At 32.6% G+C, this 22859-nt stretch overlaps 1 long non-coding RNA gene across 1 annotated transcript; it reads left to right on the forward strand.

Moving 5' to 3' along the window:
* Positions 1–9949: 9949 nt before the first annotated feature.
* On the forward strand, positions 9950–13115 carry LOC126695383 (uncharacterized). Its single transcript, XR_007646019.1, has 2 exons — positions 9950–10262; positions 11502–13115. It is a non-coding gene; the product is annotated as an uncharacterized LOC126695383 (long non-coding RNA).
* The last annotated feature ends 9744 nt before the right edge of the window (positions 13116–22859 follow it).

Genomic DNA, 22859 nt, shown 5'->3' on the forward strand with positions numbered 1-22859 from the left:
AATTTTTTAAATGTCATGTATCCTATATCTGAATCAAAATTGAATGAAATTAGATGATTTAAATGTGATTGATTCATGTGTCGCAATTAGTTCAACTGATAAAATCTATTGTCATTGAACAAGATATTTGTGGTTCAAACTCCTCGATACCAAAAATCTATTAGTGTCTTGGCTTCATGATAAAAAACAATTATTATGGAAAAAAAAAAAAAAGAGACTAATTTCAAATTTATAATATATATATATATATATATATAAAACTTTTTAAGCCAAAAGTCATTTCAAATTTAATTGAAGAAAAGTACATAAAATTCAAAAGTCATAATAATTGGGAGAACTAGACGATGGTTAGGTTAGACTAAATTTACTCTTCTAAATTTTGAATTTTTTTTTTTTTTTTTTGGAGAAAATCTAAATTTTGTAAGTAGTTACTAGTTTGGACTCTCTCTCTCTTTCTCTCTCTCTCTATTATCGTGGACATCTTTATTTTAAAACTTTTTTGGTAATATATTTATATTTTTAACTACTACGCTTTACCTTTATTTATTTTTTATTTCTTTAAATGTAATTACTTAACATTGAATCTCTTTTGCTAACTATTACCATTGCATCTTTTATCATCTAAAAGGCTATAGAGAAAATATTGTAGGGTCATGATTTAGGGCCCAGGCCCAGGCCCAAAATGTATAGAGTTTTGTTCCAATGAGCCCAATACAATGAATTTATAGATAATGGGCCAAAGAACTAAGACCTAACGAATTGGGCAATGACTAGAGTTGGGTCCAACAGTAATCAAACATAAAATAAGAGGTGTTGATGTCAATGAACTTTCAGTCCGAGGAGGCCTTCATCCTTGTATATTGATCACCATGGGGTAATATAACAGTTTAAGTTGCTATAATGTCCTCTCTTTCTATTTTTTGATCCCCTCTTCATGGAGAGTCTTCTACCTTATATATCTTCTTTGGTGTCATCTTTACCCTCCACTTGTCGATTATCTGAGCTTCCACTTGAGTGCTTATCCCATTAGCCGCCTTCCCTGACGCTCTATGAGTTGCGGTAGCCAATGTGGCACTGTTCAGAGGTCTTCTCCACATAAATGCGGCTAGTAAAGTAGTTGTTATACATTTAATGCGGTAGTGTCAGTCTTCTCTCAGATATTTTTAGGCTCTCTTCCTTCTCTCATGTCCCTACCATTGAACCTTCTCGGCAGATCACCTTGATCGTTGGGTTATATTTTTTGGACCATATTCACAAGTCCGAGGAGCTTGTGCTTCCTCGAACAACCACTCGTTTGCTCCACTTACAAGTCTCGGTTTGAGTATGTCTCATCATTAGTGGTTTCTCCTCAGATCTATTTATCCCCTTAGACCAAGCCTAAGGCCCAACATGTAATTTTGGTCCCTTACCCCTACAAATATAGTTGTTGGAAATTTTGAAAATGTTACTATTGGAAAATTTAAAAATATAACTGTTAGGAATGAATAGAGGAAGAATTAAAAAAAATTAAAGAAAGAACGAAGAAATAATATTTAAATGAGATGCGGATGCTGCTAGAGATGCTCTTATTTTATTAATAAGGTTGCTAAATTGGCTAAAAAGTCAATTTAGCAACCAATTCCCTAAAAATGTGTTCTACAACAAAGAAGGGAAAAGGGAAACTTAAAAAAAAATTTGAGTATAAACTATAGTGAATTGCTAGAGATAGCAGCTTAAAACTCAAAACAAAAAAATGTGTGGTGCTAAAAAAATAGTATTTTAATGTGTTAATAGTTGTGATTGTTATTTATTATGTTGGATATATTATTTTATTGTATTGTTTATATTATTTTAATATGTTAAATGTTAAAATAAAACATTTGATGTTAGGTGTATCATAAAATGAAGTGTTAAAATAAATAAAATAGTGTTTTAAGTTACTAAAAGCTATATAGTTTTTTAGCATCATGTGAATGCTCTAGTCCCTTTTTTAAAAGTTTGTAGATCACAAGCAATGTGCTAACAAACAAAGGTGTCAACCTAAAGCAACCTCATTGTTTCCTATCCTGAAATATATCTTTTAATTTTTCTTCCACTTGGCCAGAAATTTGAACACATGATAAGCAGATCCATCCTTAATAAAAAACTAGCTTGTAACCTTATGTATATGCATGGATACACTTAAAGATATACAATAAGATGCATAATATAATTCTTATATATATATATATATAATTTAAATACTATTGATAGTCATTTTTATATTTTATTAACTCTTTAAAAATTTTTGTAAGGATATTATTAGGTATAAAATGTGAATTGTCATTTTAAAAAAAAAATTATTGTGAAGCACTTTTTTTTTTTTTTTTTTTTATGATTCATTTATTCTAAACTTTTTTTGTTTTTGTACTTAAAACTCTTTAAGAATAAAAATTTAGAACATATAGCGCAAAATTGAAACTCTATTTTGGAATTCTAATTTGAGTTTCTTTCAACTTCAGTTATTATTATCCTCCTATATATAGATATATATATATATATATATATATATATATGAGTCAAAGGGCCCAATTTCAAGGCTAGTCAAAAGAGTTTGAAGCCTTTTCCTCGAAGCGAGCAAATCACATGCTAACCAACAATCCTAAAGACGTGCCAACTGCTAACTACTGAGCTATAAGCTAATATACTCTTGCTTAGTTCTCAAACAATCCCACCCTTGGGATGGAGAAAGCACCCAAACACTGGCATTTATTAGAATATTTAACTTGATAATTTAATACTATGAAAGTGCAAAAACGTTAGATAGAAACTAGGGACCATAATCATAAATTTTATGACAGAAAATAAAATAAAGTTGATTGACAACGAACCAGTGAAAATGGTGTCCAAAAAAAAACCTGCTAGTGCCCTGGATCAAATCTTTCCCCGTCCTAAAAAAAAAGCTGAGAATGGCAATCATAATGCTTAAATTATTATTATTATTATTATTATTCGTAATGCTCATATTATAATTAACTGAAAAAGTAAGTTTTTATAAACCAAAAACATGTTATTGTATGTAATGATATTATCTAGATGTGTTGAGGAATGATTAGGGTTGTAAATAGACCAAGCTGTTTACTAATAACTTGGATTTAGCTTGATAAAAAATTTGTTTATATTTATTTGTTTATAAATTGTTGGAATATTATTTTTATAAAAATAATAATTTTGATGTTCAATAAGTGATAAAATCAAATCAGATTAATTTTGATTATTAACGTATCGGTTTTCTTAATGAGATTTCGGTTTTTTTTAGAAATTCTAAGTAACTATATTCGGAAGACTTTTTCATCTAAGTTGGCAGCCTTTGCTTCTTAACATTTTTTCTTAAAAAACTAGTGAACGTTACTGATGTGTTTCTATTGTTCAATCTTAATTCATTGCTTTTAATACCTATCTTAAATGGCTGGAGTAATTGTATTTAGAATAATACTAGAGATACAAATTAATTTATAAAAAAATTTACAAATTGCTGATGTGATAAGTGATTATTAGTAAATGAAAAAGTGATATTAATAGTAGGTCTAGAATAAAACTAACAAGAAATTAGACACATCAACATTTTGTAAAAATGTTATAAAATAGTTTGTATTTGTAGCATTACTCTTGTATTTAAAACGTATTTGACCACTAAGCAAGTTATGATATTTGCATTTATATATTTTTTTTTGCTGAGAAATATTTCCATTTATATAATTCAATGTTTTCCGGGATATTATATATATCCCTACAATTGTCATAGCATTTATCAGTGGCTGCCTGTACGTTTAGCCAATAAATTAAGTATAAGCGCACTAGCATCAGGTGTGCTAAATGCCAAACATTTAGGGCCCGTTTGGTAATATTGTTCTAATAACATTGTTTGTATTTTTTAAAAATATATGTAGCTGAAAAAGTGTGTGAAAATACATCAAATGTTATTTAAAAATTGAAAACTGTTGTTTAAGTGCATGTACCAAATGATCATACCAAACATCAAATATTTTAAATTCTAAAACTTTTAGCATGGGTGAATAGTACCATTCCAAATTTGAAATGGTACATTCACAAATTGTAAATTTTTTTTTTATTATACTCTCTCTCCTCTCATGACCAATTGCTCACAAAAGTACCATTTTTATTGTTTTTTTATTGGGATGAGTTTTATGTAAATATTATTTTAATGTGTTGTATTTATTAAATTTAATGTATGAAATTAAAGAATGGAATAGGGTGTGTTATAGCATTCATATCAAAGATTTCAAAAATTTTAGCATTTTTTTTTTGAGAAATAAATACAACATGCTACTAACTCCGCAGCTCGAACCCTTTCTTCCCTAGACCCCCAAGTACTTTGTACATGGGGAGGTGCCAATTAAGCTACAATGCCTTTGGCAAAATTTTAGCATTTAACATCTCAAAAACCTACTTTATTGATTTTAAACTTTTATTTTACAATACACCATATATCAAAAGTTTTATTTTTTTACCACTTCATTTAAAATAATATATATCACCATCACAATCACAAAACCCAGATCAATGAGAAGAAAGAAGACAATCAAAAAACCCAAATCGATGAGAAGAAAGAAGAAAGACAGAGAGGTAAAAACCCACATCCCAATCCACCATTGCCAATCAAAACACCAAGCAAAACACACACACACACAAACCCACCATGGCAAAACTCCACAAAAGCAAACCCATCACGCCAATCCACTGCACCACGACCCACTACAACCCAGACCCACAACCCACCATCCCGCTGCCACCAGATTCGACTCTCACCCCTTAACCAATAGATGAAGACCCGAACTAGTAGATTGGTGACCCACGACCCACAGGAACCAAAACCACGACCATCGGATCATCGGACCATGACCCACAACCCAAAATCAAAACCCACAGTCATTGGACCCATGACCTTGACCATCGGACCACAACACACGACGGCCCACAATTGCCAAACCATAACCATCGGTGGCCCATAATCGCCGAATCACTTAAGAGAGAGAAGAGAGAAGAGAGATGAAAGAAGTGAGAGAGGAAAGAGAATGAGAAATGACAAAGAGCCGTTGGGTGAATAAAAAACAATTTTTTTTTTTTTTTTTTTTTTTTTTTTTACAATCCAGCTATATTGAGCTTGTATTGATACAAGCTCACTGTAACTCAGTGCTAAATCTTTTAGGATTTAGAATGTTTGATGGAAGCATGTTTTTATCATTTGAGGTGCTAAAAATGCTAAAAAAAATAACATTTAACATTTTTAGCACCTTTAATGGGAATACTCTTATAAAATGATGTGCTAAAATAATAAAGTAAGCTTTTTGATGTGTTAAAATTGCATATTTTTGCAACAACTAATGTTAATGCTCTAAAGAATGAACGACTTCGGGGGATGTACAAAAAAGTGAAGTTTGTCTTGTCACTTTCACATACACCAACATATTTCTAAAAACACTTGCATGGTTCAATCCTCTTCTTTAAAGAAAAAATATATATATCCTTATTACACTTTATTTCTAGGTAAATAAAGTATTATTGAGAATTTCTTATCTTACCAATGGTGTAGGTTTATAAAGATAATCAACAAGATGGTTGGTTTGTTATATCTGAAGAAATTCAGAATTTCTATTAACTAAGCAAGGATCATAGTTATTTCTATGTAGCAAGACATTAAATGAAACACAGAAAATTAAATACAAAGGAAAGAGAGAGAGAAATAAATGGAGAAATTTATGTTAACCTTGCTTAATAATCAATCATACATGCAGAGCTATATTTATACTTAAATACACAACTAACTAAGCCCAAGAATCATAGTAACAATTCTTGTGGGGTGTGGGGAGGGGGCAAGGGCCGGGGTTCAAGTTTCTAGGAGAGAGTTTCACACACATATATACTTAGATTAGGCTAGAATAAAATTTCTATCTTGTATTAAAAAAAAAAAAAAAAAAGTTCTAACTGAATCCTATTAGAATTTCCTGTGCTTGTAAGTTGTAAACCAACATTTGAACATAACGGTATGCATTCTATAAGAAATCGTTTAGCTTAATTCATGTAATTGAACTAATGGGAATGACACCGTTTTGCCTCTATTTGTCTTCAGACTCTGTGGAAATAGTACCGTTTGTAATTTTTGGTTTAACAATATCTTGAAAGTAGCATATATACCACCGCGCACCCTTAGTGCGGTGGTCACTCAACAAGTATAAATGCTTGTGGGATGTTGGGAGCAAGGGTCGAAGTTCAAGTCTCCAAGAGAGAGTTTCACAGACATATATACTTAGATTAGGTTAGAGTAGAAATTCTATCTTGTAAAAAAAAAAAAAAAAAAAAAGGTAGTAGCACGTATAATTGCTAGTCTACTACACTAGAAACCCTATAAACGGTGTGTATTGTCTCAAAGGAGTGACCTGGTCCATGCCTCAGCTTCACCACCTAAAAATTCATGGAATTGATGATAAATTCTTTATCATGTTATGAGATGTTTTTAAAGTGAGGTAATATCTCAACTTGTTCTTTAATTATATGGTAAACACATTTCTAGTGATATGTGATTAAATATTATTATTTTATGAATTGCAATTTATTTAATATTTTATATTCTTAGGAACAACATAAAGTCATAATCAGGCCAAGTTTAAGCCTTAGTTTTAGGCATGTTTAAAAATAAGTCAAACCCAAGTAAAATAAATTTTTTTTAATGAATAGACCTATGAACAATAGGGCTTGATATATATATATATATATATATATAAAGAAAAAAAAAAGAGTTAAACCTAGGCTTGTTTATAACCTTGGTAATAAGATTGATACTAACTTGAAAAATAAACTCATATCTTACTAAGTTTTTATTTAATTGGGAGTTGACCCCTCGTTCAAACCAAATGAGCTTGGTAACATGCTTATTTGAGCTTGATAATGTACTTGTGTTGAATCTTAAAATTAAGAACTTGATAGTGAGTTCGAGTTTGAGCTTCATATTAAACTCGAGCTCAGTTTGGCTAATGAATCAAGTTGAGCCAAGCCAATATAATAAGATAATTTTATTTATATTTTTTGAGTTTGGAATTTGGTGACAGATAGGATATAACAACATAATCTATATCTATATATATTTAAAGCCAAAAATCAGAGAAAATATAATTAAAATCTATAATTGGAGCCCTGTTTTGCACCATGTGTCAAAAAAAAATCTAAATTTTGGTGCAAAAATAAATTATGCATTAACACTTAATACATAAGCCAAAAAAAAAAAAAAAAAAAATCACAATAATATCGCTCATGAACCTAAGCAAGAACATCTCACCTACATATTATTATTGGTGAACTCAATAGGGTCTTGAGATATATTGAATCGCCAAGAAAAAGATAAATTTTAGTTTCAGTTCACTCCAAATTAAGAGCTATAAGATGTTGTGAACTAGACTTTTCAAGTTACTCCAAGCAAGCCAAAATGATTTAAGTTTTGTATTGTAGATCCCACTTCTACAAACTTCTCCAAAAAACTGCTCCTATTCACGTGTTTGTCATGTGTTAAGGTTAAAACTAAGGAGTCTTAAGGTTAAGAAGAAGTGACTGAATGTATTAGATCCAGTATTACCCTGAAACAAAAGCTGATAGTGATACTGCAGTCTAATGAGAGATCAATGGTTTTGTATAGAACTTGTTGACTACTAAATTTTTATGGTGTGTAATCATGGAAACTATCTTATTAGCTTCCAAACGGTAAAAGTTATGCAAGCAAATTACATGCATCAACTTAGCAAGAGGTTGAACCATGGTATTGAAATCTTGATGGCGTACTCCCGAGCCAAGTAAAATGATGATAGAATGTGCTAGTTTGATGATAACATACACAAGTTTCATCTGAATTTCTTCTTGGCCTCACTGTACGTTATAACTCCAATCCAATGACTGTAAGCCCGTAGCCTGTCATCCCAATAATTGAAATTGGGTTTCTAATTAACTATCAAAATTGAAATAACCACAACAACATCTCCTTTTGCATTCTCCATAACTTGCAAATTTGTGAAGACTTTAAATCTTATCAGAAGAAGATGGTTTATTTTATGATTAAATTTATTATAAATGTTCAAGTTATTATTATTATTAGTAATGTTATCTCACAAAAATTGCTTCAATTAGTATATCATATTATGCATTTATGCAAACTTTTCCTGCTATAATAAACTCAAATGTTGATGAAGCATTCTCTAAATTGTAGCTTATAGTACCATCTCAAATTATAAAAAGAAAAAAAAAAAAGAAAATATTGTACAAAATAAGAAAAATAAATCAATATTTCTTTGAATCATATTTTTCAATAGTTTTCAGTGTGTTTAGATTAAGATTTTGTTAATTTGTTAAAAGTGAAAGAAAATCATATATATTATATTAAGTTGAAGTACAATTTTAGAATTCAATTTGATTCAAAATTAATTCTTAATTGTAGTCTAATTTTGTGTTATGTGTCAATTTTTTATATAAAAATTTTGGTGTCAAGTGAGCTCCATTCATAATGCTTAGTGTGGAAATTGAGATGAACATCTCGTCATCACAATTGTTAAATGCTTTTGTGCATAAGTATGAGTTACATGCTAGTTTTATTTATATAAAAGCATTTAGTGTAGCCATAGAATAAAGGAGATCAATATAATATTTAGTACACATTAATAGATAATTAACTTGAAATGTATTAAGAAACAACTATTGTAAATTTTTTTTAACACTACATAGGCACTAAATAGACATAAGTTTTATTTTTCATTTATTAATTTGTTCTTAAATACTTGTATAACTCTTAGTATTAAATTGTGAATTTTTTTTTGTTCATACTTTGTCCCATCAAAGATGAAATCTTAGTTTCATTCTTGAACATAATAAACAAATTTATAATCACTTTTTTGTGTTGGGTTTAAAAATTGATGCATCAATATGTAAGATTTATATAGTAAATTTTGCAGTATCTTTTTTTTTTTTTTTTTGGATAAAAATTTGTAGCATCTCTAACATCACTTTTTAAATTTTATTCCTTTTTTTTTTTTTTCCTTTTGTATTTTTTTCTTTATTTAATATTCATGTTTGAAGAGGATAAAAATTAAGGTTAATGGATCGGTCCAAATAAACATGAGGACACAAAATTAATGGGTTATCAAAAATAAGACGATAAATTGAGGTACTGGACAGATAGATCACGTGACGGATGGTCCCCTTATACGGATGGATTCTGCGTACATGGGCCCGAGGCTGACGGATATTGGGGCCATGTGGCACCCACAAGGTTTAAGTGAACTCCAAGGAATCCTAAATGGAAATACCTTGCGCCCTACAATAACCCCTAGTCAATGGAGACCTTGTATGGAAAAAATCCCACAAAATACGAACATTTATTGGAATCTTTTCTATAAGGAAATATCTTTCTATCAAAGAAACCAGAGTCGGTTTTACACTACTATAAAAGCCACCAAGCCCTCATAAACAAGGTACGCATAATTTCCCCCAGCTCTAATGTAACACCCCGACCCAATTTTATAGTTAACATATGTGTTCAAGTGATTAATTATTATTTTGAGTCACTTATTTTATAAAATTAATATAAGAGTATTTAATAAATATATTATTTTACAATGCCATTAAATAAGAATTGTAAAGATTATAAATAATTGAATGACTAATTGTATTATAAATATATACTGAGTATGTACAAAACTATATTTAAATGGTTTAAGTTATTAGATGCATAGTTGGTGGTGTTTTAATTAAGTATGATGCATAAGATGTTATGGTAGAAATTCCACCCACACATGTAACCAATGGGAATTCAACACAAAATGCCAAAGTTTCATGCATGTTGACAAACCCAAAGACCAAGACTTGGCTGGCCATGTAATCACCAAGTCCATCTCAATTCTTCTTTGACTTTTCAAAATAACTAGAACTTCCAAGAAGCTCTCTCCCTCTCTATTCCCACGGGTCCACATGAATCTGAATTCTCACCTCACTTTGCTCTCTTTTTCTCTTAAGGAAAGAGCTAGAAGCTCTCTTGAGTCTTCTCTCAAACCCACGGGTCAACACCTCAAAAGGAAAATAAAACTCCATCTCATTTCTTCTTCATACTTTCTCAAAGAAACTAGAAAACTCAAATACTCTCTCAAGCTCTCTACCTTTCATACTTTCGGGTCTAGCCACTAGGAAAGGGAAATCCTTTCATGCCAGAGTGATTCTATGTCTATTTCCCCTCAAGAACCATAAACTTGGTAAGAATTTTAACTACTCTCATCTTAGAATTCATGATTTCTTCAAGAAATTTTTAGTAATGGTATTTGTGGTTTGTAAAATTAGGAAATCATGAATTTGTAAGTCTCTATATATATGTTGTTTTAAGCAGGTTTGAAACTATGTTGATGGTTTGTTGAAGGTAGATTAGGGTTTTTACTAACTAATAATTGTATATGATTAAGGAAGTAAGATAAAGTTAGGGTGAATGTTTTGAGCTATAATTTAATATGCTTATCTTTTGGTATGTCTGAATCATAGATAGATTTTGTATAATTTGGTTTAAGATTTAGTACTCCAAAGGAAGGGCTCTAAACCATTCAATTATTGTTTTTATGAAGTTGTTTTGTTCATGCTCTATGTTGCCTTGTATAAGTTTATGCATGCACCATTGCTTCCAATCTCAAACATATTTTGAATTGATTTTAAAGCTAATTGACATGATCTGAATATGAACATTAAAACAATGGTTTCTCTATGACTTGGTACATTATGTTGTTTGATGAATGTATTTTGTGTTTAAGGAACCTCGTTGAGGTGAGATTATGATTTTCTTGATTTTAAGATATAGGTTTTGAGATGAATGTGTAAGTTTATGATAAGGAATAATTGATAATAATAAGTTTTGATATTTGGTTTAGGTATTACCAATACCCAAGTCTAAGCTCTTTCGACTTTAGGCTCTCGGTTCCAGGGGCGGCTTGATGCATTTGGGGGCCTAAGGCGAAAATTGATCATCTTATTTAGATGCAAAATTACTACTAATTAACATGAACTACATAGAATTTTTTTTTTTTTTTGAATTTTTAAGACAAAAAAAATTTGACAAAATTTTTCATATTTGTTGATGTGGTAGATTGATAGTGGTAAGTAAAACAGTGGTGTTAGTGGTAGATTTAGATTAAAACTAGTAAAAGTTTGCTAATTAAACTCTTATTATTATTCTTTTTTTTTAGAAGTGCAACATTCACAATATTTTTTACAACAAATCCTAGATTTTAAACTGTTTTTTGTTTTTTATTTGAAAATATCACTATAATTATTTTTTTGCCATCAACAATAGGCTGTTATAACTTGCTACTTAGCATTAGTTGTACAAGTGTTGTGAAAAATATTGTGGACGACGTTGCATTTTTCTCTATTTTTTTATTTTTTTTTCATCTAATAAAAAATTTTATTTTATTTATTGATTATAAATAATCCTATTGGTTAAAATTTAGGGGCCTTTTTTTTACTTGGGGCCTTAGGCGGTTGCATTTTTTGCTCCACCATAGAGCCGGCCCTGCTCGGTTCCTCTGCTTTCAGGTAAGGGATAAGTTATATAAGCATTTCGTAAGTTATGAGGTTATTTTAAAGTATATTATGCATTTAAAGGTTTTTTTTATTATTAGAGATATGGCATATAATCATGTTTCAGACAAAGGTATGTTCGAGAGTTCTCAAAACCTTATGTATATGATTTAATCATATTGATGCTATTACTAATTCCACAAACATGATGTTTAAAGAAAACAATGGAAATGCCTTTATTATGAAATGTTATGCAAATTATGAATTTCAGTATGATGTATAAGTATGAAATGTTTTCGGGTTATGTCCTCTGGTAATCTGAACTCGGCCAGTTAGGGTTAAATTACTGACTTTCCATGGAAAATGTTATCTGTTTGGCCATTTAAAGTAGAGGAAACGGGGCTGTCCGTAACTCTAGGCCATTTAAAGTAGAGGAAATGAGGCTACTCGTAACTCTAATTTGAACAAGGCCTTCTCTCCAATATGTACGGACAGTGGGGAGGAACAAAATCTTTAGGGGATGTGCCATCAGACCTCCCAAAGAGGACAATATCATGCACACGAGGGCACCCAAATGTGGTGAGGTCTTCTCTGTATAAACTTATCAGATATGGACTAACCAATATGTTATGAACAACTATATTATGTTATTGATCATGAGAAAATGATTTTATTTAAATGCATTATGAAAAGTTGAAAGCTCTCATGAAAATAAAAAGTTTATGATGAAAAGAAAAGCTGTTCTTTAAAGATAAAGTTTTTGAAATTTTGTTGTGCTTTAAAGATAAAACTTCTGATGAAAGTATAAGTTTATGTTAAAAAGTTATCAAATATCTGTTCTTATGAAATGCTAAGTTTTATGACTATGAAAGTTATAATATTTTACGAGAAGAAGTTTATGAAGAAAAGTTTTGTTATTCTTTAAGATGTTTCTAGTTTAAGACAAAGTTACCAATTACCTGATTTACGTTAAAATGATTATTTTGTAATGAGAATATATATATATATATATGTATGTATGTATGTATGTATATGATTTTGAATAATCAATATCATATTTAGTGACTTTGTAAGAAATGAAGAAGTTCAATCTGAAGGTTTTGATAATATTATTCTGATAAGAAAAAGGAGAACAATTATTTTCCTATGAAGAGCGTGTAAGTTATTATTATGAATAGTATAAAATACTATGCATGAAAATATATTCTCCTATCTACACATTTATAAAATAAAATGGTTTGATTTACATGCATTCTTATTAAATTCTCATGTATCTTACCTTTACTAAGCTGTGTAGCTCATCTCTTTCACTTTTTCAGTCAACAGGTTTTATGTTGGAGTAGAGGGAGCCTTAGTTGAGTTTTGGAAGGAGCTGGTTTTAGTTTTAAAATTATAAATCTCAAATTAACAATTTGATGTTTAGCTTTGTAGTATTGTGTATTTTAGGATCTAATGAAAGTGGTGTACCTTAAAGTATTAAAAGATGTATTATGTGAAATTTAGAATTTGAGTAACTGGTGGATTATATTATTCTTTGGGTACAATATAGATGCTCTGAATGTCAAGTGAAAAGTTATATCATTTAAGTAAGAAACAAGAATGAAAAGTAAGAAAGAGGGAAGCTTTTGTAAAAGTAAGTTGGTTCTTGTTAATATCAGGTTTAAGCTTGATATTAGCATGCCGGTCATGGTCAGAAATCCAGGTATCGGGTTTGGGACGTGACATCTGACACTCTAGAGTTGTGAAAGTTTTCTAACTTAACTTTTAGAGAGTCTTTGGCCGATACCACTTGTTCTATGTTGTGCAGGTGTTGTCTTGAGCACGTGAGGACTGTGTGACTTACTGACGATTTTTCGGCATCATCAATGTTCAACTAAAGTTACAGTCATGGAAAGTTTAAATGCTTAACAATTTTCTTATAGAGTTAGAAAGAGAAGTATTATGTCCACAATATTTTCACAACAAATTAGAGCTATCACGTTAGAGTCGCCACTCTAACATTTCAGCAAATAAATGTTGAAATACACCAAAATTAGTTTGCATTATCCTCACCAGTTTGACATTCAAACTTAGCAGATGATGGGTACCTCGCCAGCTCTAGTGAAGGAACTAATCTCGCCAAATTAACAATAAAAACTCAATTTTTATTTGTTATCCAATGCTCTCTCTCTCTCTCTCTCAACCAAGATCTTTGTCCTCTTTCTATGACTTCACACCATTTTTAGAAAGGAACTCACTGTTAATTGACCTCCTCGACATAGGAAAATTTAAAGGGGGTTTAACACAGCGCCGATTGAAACCCATTTCAGGTATTGTGAGTTGGTTTGAAATTCCCCAAATTTTCTTGATTTGTGCTTCAAATTTTCACCAAAATTGCTTGATGATGGGTATGATACCAGTTGGGTGTGCATGTGTCTATTGTGTACTAGTGGGTGGCCAACGGCGTGTGGGATTAGTTGTGTTGCAGGTGTGGGTTTGCTTAATGATGGGTTTGCTGGTTGATTTGTTGTCTTCATTGATGATTGATCATTGCAATGGTGGTTGGGTTAGATCAACAAGATGATACTAGATGGGTGGCGGTGGTGGCTTTTGTTTGGGTTTATTTTTGTTTAATTTTTTAGGGTTTGTAATGTTGCAAGAGGGTTTGATTTATGGAGACGGGGTACATTGCAAATGGTTACCGGATTTCTAGGGTTTCAGTTTTTAGTTTGGGAAAGTCAACAAAGTTTATTGAAATGTGAATGTGGATTTTGTTGGTTTCTGGTTAGGCTGGTTGTGCTCGTGGCTTTTGTTGGATTGTGGTTAAGCTGGGTTGTGCTGGTGGCTGTCGGATTTATTATTAAAAATGTGAATAGGTATTAAAAATAATATTTAAATGGAAGAATGATATAGTATTGAGGCTGATATTTGAACCCACCACTGAAATTACTTTTCCACCCACTAATAATAGTTAATAACAAGCTACCATTTAAGAATTAAGATTTGTTGTGAAACTATTGTGGAAATATTGTGGACAAAGCATTTTTCGACTGGAGAAACCAAGGTATGGACCTTGTATTGTGGGCTTTGGATTTCTGTGCAACATTGATCTCCGAGAACATTGGGAGCGGAGACTTCAACTTGTTGTGGATTCTTCTTAGGCTATTGATTCAGACTTGATCAAAAGTAAGGTGGATTTGATCAGGATGACCATAATATTCCTAAGCCCAATTTCGAAGTCAAATTTCCACCATCTAGTGTTCAACATATTATTCAAAGGGGGGTTTTATGATTGGAGAAAGGGAGACATAGTTGGTGTGTCACTAGGTCAGTGGAACCTGTAGGAAGGGAGGACAACCCACTAAATTCACATCAGAAATCACCAACATGAACACAAAACAAAATCTTGAATTGCTTATAAAAACAAAATGAACCATTTTTGTTCTCGTATATGAAGAATGACTTTTTGGTCCCTTTCATCTAGTGGTTAGGATATCGTATTTTCATGTTGAAGACATGGGTGCAATTCCCATAATCAACCAAAAAGAAAGAAAAAAAGATGTTCAACATGTTAGAGCAATCATATTGGCCTCTTTAAAATAGGGTAAGACCCTAATTTAGGGAGAGAAGCTCCAAAAAAGGCCAACATGAGACTCCCTACTTAGTCCCTAAAATAGGAAAATGCTATAGTACCATAGTTATTATACCTATAAAAGTTTGAGAAATCATAAAATAAATATGTAAATTATAAAAATAAAAAAAAAGCATGCTTAAATTACTAATTAAAATTAAATCTAAAACCAATTACCTAATATAATTCAAACTCAAGGTTTCACAATTAATAGGACTAGAAAGCATAAAATAAAAGAAAGTCATAAAATTGTGACTAAGTCTTTACTAAATAAAATCCTATGGCGTTGCATTTCTTAAACTTTTAGGAATATTAGTATATCTCAAACTCTAAAGTCACATTTTATACATAATGCATATTTCACTAGTAGCTCGAATCCCATGAATTATGATCTAAGCTAAAACTTGAAACTCTATCTTTATTAAAAAACCTAGCATCAACGTCATTATAAAATCTCATGTTTTCAATATGCTCCAAATTTAGAAAACGGTTTTGTAATGAAATTGTAAAGGCAATTTTGTTTCAAATGTTGGGTCCCAAATTATATTATCAACAATATTAGCAATCCAAAATAACAATCACACACAAGAACGCAAAATTTACGTGGAAAACCCTTTCTCTTTAAAGGGAAAAATTACGGGACAAACTCCAAATAATTTCACTATTATCAAATCAATTACAATAATTCTTGTGTATGTCTCACAGCTAAAGAAAAATCTCTCTTATTTTTCTTTGCTCTAATACACACACTAATTATCTCTTTTAAAGGAGGCAGCACTTTACTCTCTCATTTTTATTTTCTTCTACACGCACAACTCTCTCTTGGCTATCTTCTTTTTCTCTAAGCGGCTCCCTCTTGGCTGCTCTCTCTTCTTTTTCTTTCTTGTGTGGCTTCCTCTTTCTTTGCTCTTACACATACTCTCTTTGTGTCTTCTCAAAGGCGGCAGTACTTTGCTCTCTCCTTCCTCTTGCGTTCCTCCTAAGTGAAAATCCATTTTCTCTCTCTTGGTTTCACGCTTTATTTTCCCTCTCCCCATAGGGAGGACCCTTGGGCCAAAGCCTTCAACTTCTTTGTAGCATTGTCTATTTATAAGACTCTTTTGCTATTCTCTCTACATTACCCCTTTAACAAGGAATAGACTTCCTTCCACACCAAGGAATATTCTTTCCTTTTACAACAAGGAAACCCAATTTAATTTTTCTTTTTTCAACTAGGAAACCTAATTGACTTTCCAAGTCACATTTGGAATTTGAGACAATTTCCCAACATCAAATCCTAGGCATCATGCCCTTTGCGAGCCCTTTTATTTGATTGGAATTTTTGTACTATGGCTATACGTCCCAAGATCAACTAAGATTCACATTTGATAGATGAAATCTAGTACTGAAAATTTTCATCTACTAGAATAACTTTGGTCAGGTAGTATAAATTCTAGCAAAGAAGAGAGGGAAGAAAAACCAAGTTATTGAAATACCTAGGTTGCATTGTTTTATTTTAATGGAAAAAACTTGGCTACAAACTAGGTTGTAGTCAATAACTACAACTTCCACTAAAAAAATTAATATGGTTACATATTTTGAAAATCTAACCATTATATTGCATGTTCTTTATGTTCTTAACACCCATATCATATTTCGTGTTAATCAGATATTATTTACTATTTGATCCATAAACTTATTTTTTGTGTATAATTTTAGACTACCAAAAATTGAAATTGAAATATTTAATTGATAACATAGCTATTGATCTTAAATCTTCCAGAAATTTTGCAAGCATGGAGTATATAAAAAGAAAATGTAATCTAATTGTGGTTTTTTTTTTTTAAATCCACACCCAATAAAATGATATTAAGTAAATTTGTAACCAATGACTACAACTAAGTTTGTAGTTAAACTTTTTCTTATTTTAACAGTCCACACATATAATATATTTGGAACCTGTCAATTCATTGGGTAATGATGTTCAAGCTCTATTTGTTAAGGCACTAATTTTCCTTGTAATTGATCTTTAAGATAATGTTGACTATTTTCTTTTGCTTAACAGATACCATGGCAAGCAAAAGAAAATAGTCAACATTATCCATGAGAGAGACCATCGGGGGTAGTTGGTCTAGTGGTCACAAGCTCATTCTTAAGAGTTTGAGAGGTGGAGGTTCCAGGTTCAAAACTGATTGTTGTCTTGGTTTGATGATAAAGAGTTATTATCAAGAGTGGACGTTATAGGTTGAAACTTTCTCCAAATTTTTTTTTGAGAAGGCAAAAAACTTAATATGTCCCGTAATTCAACTTCATATCTATTTATTTATTTTTCCCATAGATAGTTTGTTGACACCCGGCCTTGACCTTGGTAGCTGAAAATCCGCTGTCACCATGGGCCTTCGTTTAACCACCCACCGTGGCAATAGCTCTTGCGTGCGCGAGGCCCGTTGAAGGCCCCTCTCGATGAATGTGTATGGTTCGCCCGTTGAAGGCCCGTTTCGGGTTCTCTCTTTCGGTGGAGGAAGGTAGGTCTACCTTTGGCATTATGGCAAGAATCTAGGCCAAATTTTAGGGATTACCAAAGATGAGTGGAGTCACCACCAATCATTGGGTTTTTCTAAGGCGTGATTGGTCACCTATTTCTGGTTGATTTTATTACCGATTCTAGGTTAAGAAAAATGTCATTTTTCCTAATCTAATGTGGATGGCAAAAAATCTTGATTCTTAGGTTTGGAAGTTTGGTTAGTGTGGGAAAGGTGTTAGGCACCCCACAACGCCTGTCTAAGTACAGTCATTTGTTTTGATAAAACCTTATTTTTGGAGATTGACATTAAAAAACATGATTTCGGCATTAGCTTTTGGGGCTTCACATGCATGGGGGCTTTGAGGTTTAGCTTTTGAAAGGGTGTGGTCCCAATCTATGCTTTCCTATGGCATTCGAGCTGAGTACCAGATTTCTGCGGCAAAAATCCAGCGACATGTCACCTTACTTTCACGGCGGAAACTAGGCATCACTTGCCTTAGGTGACACGGACTGTGACAATCACACCGGAGGGGGGCAAGCAAGTATATACATACATACATCATGCATAATGCAAGCACACAGAGCAGGAAAGTAAATGTCTACATCCCTAGAGCATGGCCCAAAATATAAGCGCAGGAAAATAAACAGGGGTCGCCATACTTTAGAGATGAGGACGAATGGTACAAAGCATGATATACCTAATGCAAACCATCTAAGGGAGAAAGGGAGGCGGAAGGAGGGGTTTAAAAGAGTACATAACTAAAGGGAAAATGCTAAACCCTAAACCTACTGACTGCAGCCGCTTGGCTTGACCACACGCTTGCATCCATGCCCTTTTTGCTTGCGCCTAGGAAATCATGCCCTAGCTCCGTGTGTCCTTGCTCCATATGTGTACATGCAAAGGCAAAGACAAGACAACTAGCAGACTAGCAATGGAAGGAAAATGTGTAGATAATATCAAGAGGACGCAAAGTGAACAAGCAAGATAGATATGGCAAGCAAAGCAACCAGGATACGAGCAATCATATGAGTAGGCAAACAAGCTAGATAACAAACAAACAAGCAAAAGGTAAACAAAAGGGTGGTGTCCATGAGGGACAAATGTAGGTTTGGATCAGATGTCCATAACTTCATTGTGTTGAAGCATGGACGACACACTAGCAAGCAAGACTCATGCATGGACATGTAAGCAAGCGTGTAAAGATGCATAGCAAGCCAACGGGTGGTGCAAACAAGCATGGTAAGCATATCATCGCACGAGGTGGAAAAGGGGGAAAGGTATGCATGAAACAACCAAAATCATAACAATGCATCCCCAAATGGTTACATCCAAACAAGGCCTCATGGGCGTCGGATGTAACCACCCAATCACAAACCCGCTAAGAGTGTCAAACATGGCAAAGCCTAAAGCAAGAGAGGCTAACACAAGTATAAAGCATAGAAGTAAGCAAGCAAGCATAGACATACAAAATGGGTAATCCAAACCCTTTGATATAGGCTAAGGTATATGGACGATGACAAAGACCATAGGGTCTAGATCGGGTCCAAACCAATATGCCAAAACATAAGAAAGAAGGGTAAAGCAACAAAAGGGCTACAATAGCACATGACAAGACAAACATAGCCTAAGTCTAAGCACACAATCATGGCATGGAGCGCAGAAGCACATGGAAGATGGCATAAAGCACATAGAACATGGATCCAAGCACACAAACATGAAAAAACATAGATCTAGACATATAAGCATGTGAAAACCTAGATCCGAGCACGCAAGCATGTAAAAACAAAGATCTAGGCATAGGCATGGCAATGCGTGTGTGGACATGTGAAGACTAGCACATAAACATGGAAGAACGTGAATCCAAGCATATAAACGTGTACGGATGTGGATCTAAGCATAAAACATGGCAAAAAGCATACAAGCACATAGATCCGAGCAAAGCATAACCATGGACATGGTATCAAGCATGTGAGCACATAACCCTAACAACAACACAAAGCAAAGAGAGGAACAAAACAAAGGAAACATGGCATAAAAACCCTAAGCATTTAGATCTAAACATAAAGGCATGAAGGATGTAGATCTAAGCACAAAATATGGCATAAAGCATAAAAAGCAAGGAGATTTAAGCTAGAAGCACAAATAAAGCAAGAAACATGCTAAAGAAAACAATAAATCATGTTATTTAAGCAAAAATAAAGGATAAAAAGCTTGATGAAGCTTTAAAGAAAAATGGGTATGGATAGTAGCTAAAAAGCTACATCCATACCCTTTAAACCTCAAACCCAAGGCATGGAACCAAGGAAAGGAAGATGGAGGGTATGAACACTACCTTGTATTTTTGGAGAAGGGAGAAGAATCAAGAAAATTTGATGTGTTTTTGTGTTTTTTGGAGAGAAATATGGTGAGAAAAGAGAGAAAAAAATGCCCAAAACAGCTCCCAAAAACCCCTTTTTTCCATTCATGTCCAATCTTGGATGCTAGGGGCTATTTATAGCCCTTGGCACGCTTCCTGAGGCTTGATGGCCTTTCAAGGGCTGCCGGGTCGGGTCGGAGGCCATACAAGGGCTGCTAGGTTAGGCCTGGCTGACGTCAGCAATTTTGTCCTTATGCACTTTTTAGGTTCTAACTTCATTTGAGCATTTGGAGGTCTTCCTGGACTTCGATTGAGGCGATCTTGGTGTCCCTGGAAAGATTTGGATGTCTAGTTTTCAGAAAACTAAATAAATTAAAATTACAATAGATGGATCAAAAGTTATTATCTCAGGAAGTGTGTTGACGCGCTTTTCACAGTTTTCCCAATATCTCAACTGTTTTAACTCCGATTTCGACCCATGAATAGTCGTTGGAATGAGAATTTGATTATATTTACAATGAAATTAGTTTTAACCCATTCCTATGGCCAGATCAAAATTAGGATTTATGGGGCCCACCAAGAGTAAACTCTGGGTCAAATTTGGTCAAAGTTGCTAAAAATCTCCGAGGAACTCGGATTTGATATAAAACGATGAAAAATGTTGTTTTGTGGGGATTTTGACATTTGGTCAACCCAAGGCTGACTAGGGGCATTTTGGTTGAAAAAGATACTTTGAGCGCTCCGGTGTTCGAACGGGTTGCGCCACACCATTATATATGTTCTTGTGATTCCATGGAGAGGAAATGATATTTTTGGGTTTTTCAGGGTCCAGCACGCAAATCAAGGGTAGACAAAATACGATATCAACATAGTTGACAACAATATGTTGTTTCTAAAGGGAGAATGTCCTTTTGATGTTGACTAGGTTTTACATTTAGCTAGGTTACTTACCAAAAAAAGAAAAAGATAATTAGGTTATAATGTTACTATCCATTTCAATATTTGGCCAAATATGGATGCACTTGAAGGACAAAGAGGCAAAACTCATGCCCCATTTAAAGTTATCGACTTAGACCTTACATTATATTTAAGCAATGACGGAAACTTTTAGGTAGCAAGGGAAAAGATGTGAACAACTTGATAGTTAGTGGTTAGGCTGGTAAGTTTTATGGCTTTGCCCCGAAAAATAATATACTATAATTTAATGAATAAATACGTTACTCGTATTTTAGGGAATAAATTATTATTAAATAAAACTTTTACTTCTTATGTGTTGTAATTAAATTCAGTTTCATTTCTCATAATTACTTTTTTTTTTTTTTTGGAGAAGACTCATAATTACTTTTTAAGTAAGAGTTCAAAAGAATATATTAAACCAAAATTCATTATATCATAATGTTTTTTTGGGAAGACATTATATCATAATTGATTCTATTAGAACTTAAAATTAATTTACAGTAGTTTTACTTTTACCAAGCGGAATCCTGGTTAGCTCTAAGGCAGAGAGCTCTGGAGATTCGGAGCTACATTGTAGAAGCCAAAAATGTGTCTCTAATGGATTAGAACAAAAGTTTGAGAGAGTTAGTCGAAGCTAAGAAGTAAGAAGTAAGAAGAGCTTAAGGTTTAAACGCCATAAAACAAGGGTAGTTAAATAACAAGTGTTATACCTATTTGACTTTGGGATAAGAAGTTAAAAACCAATCCAATTGCTAAGTCGATACAAACAGGAGTCAAATCAGCAACCTCTCATTCACCTCCTCCCCACCCCCCCCCCCCCCCCCAAAAAAAAAAAAAAAATCCACTTCTAATTCAAAAGCTTAACATGTCCATGTGTATACCGTATACAATACACTGGTTTGCATAATTTAAATATCATAAACTTTGATTTTTTTCTTTGGATAAATAGTTATAATACGTGGAATAAGTGGGAGATAGGAATTACATTCTATTAGAGTATTATTTTTATATGTATAATAAAAAAGACCGATTAATGTTACTGAATTACAAGATATTTAGTATCACAAACTTTAGACATTCATGGTTGATTTAACTTTTTTTTAATAAGAATTGCCATTTTCATTTTGTTTAATAAACTAAAAATAAATAAATAAATTCATCATCATTAAAAAGAGATGGCCCAATCAAACTAAAAAAGAAAAGATAATTAGGATCAAATTGTAAATATATAATTGTATAAAAATTGGTTTGGGTTTAGTACTTTTAGACATTGGATCTATTGGGATACAGACATGTATCAAACACTTACTACATATTCATATCTTAATGAGTCTAATATATAGGACCCAATCTTTGCCCAATTATATACGGGTTTGGCTTGATATTACAAAGGCTAAGAACGAGATAGATTTAACATGTCATGAAGGGTAAAACACGACCAAATCCAATTGAAGTGCTTAGACAGCCAAAAAAAAAAAAAAAGTCATCAGTACTCCCAATTCACCGCCACAAATTCTTAAACCCTTTATCTAGGACGCGTAGCTAAAGTTTCGCATGAACAAAAACAAATCACTTTGATTTTGAAAAATTAAGTACACATGTAAAATTGTGATTTGACAAATGATAGCATTGTATGTGAATGCTTCAAGAATTTCTTGCCCCAAATCTTTCATATATTTACCTTTCATTGCCATAGCCCAGCCCAGTCCACTGTCCGAGCAATAAGGCTGGCCATAGCATATCCGAATTAAGCCTATCCAAGTCATCATGCTATCACTTTCTAATGTCCACGTTTTGCCACGTGTCGAACACCCACCAAGCCTAGGAAAAACACTTACACATAAATAAATAACGAGCTGAG

Source organism: Quercus robur, chromosome 8, assembly GCF_932294415.1.
Source record: "Quercus robur chromosome 8, dhQueRobu3.1, whole genome shotgun sequence".
Taxonomy (NCBI): Eukaryota; Viridiplantae; Streptophyta; class Magnoliopsida; order Fagales; family Fagaceae; genus Quercus; species Quercus robur.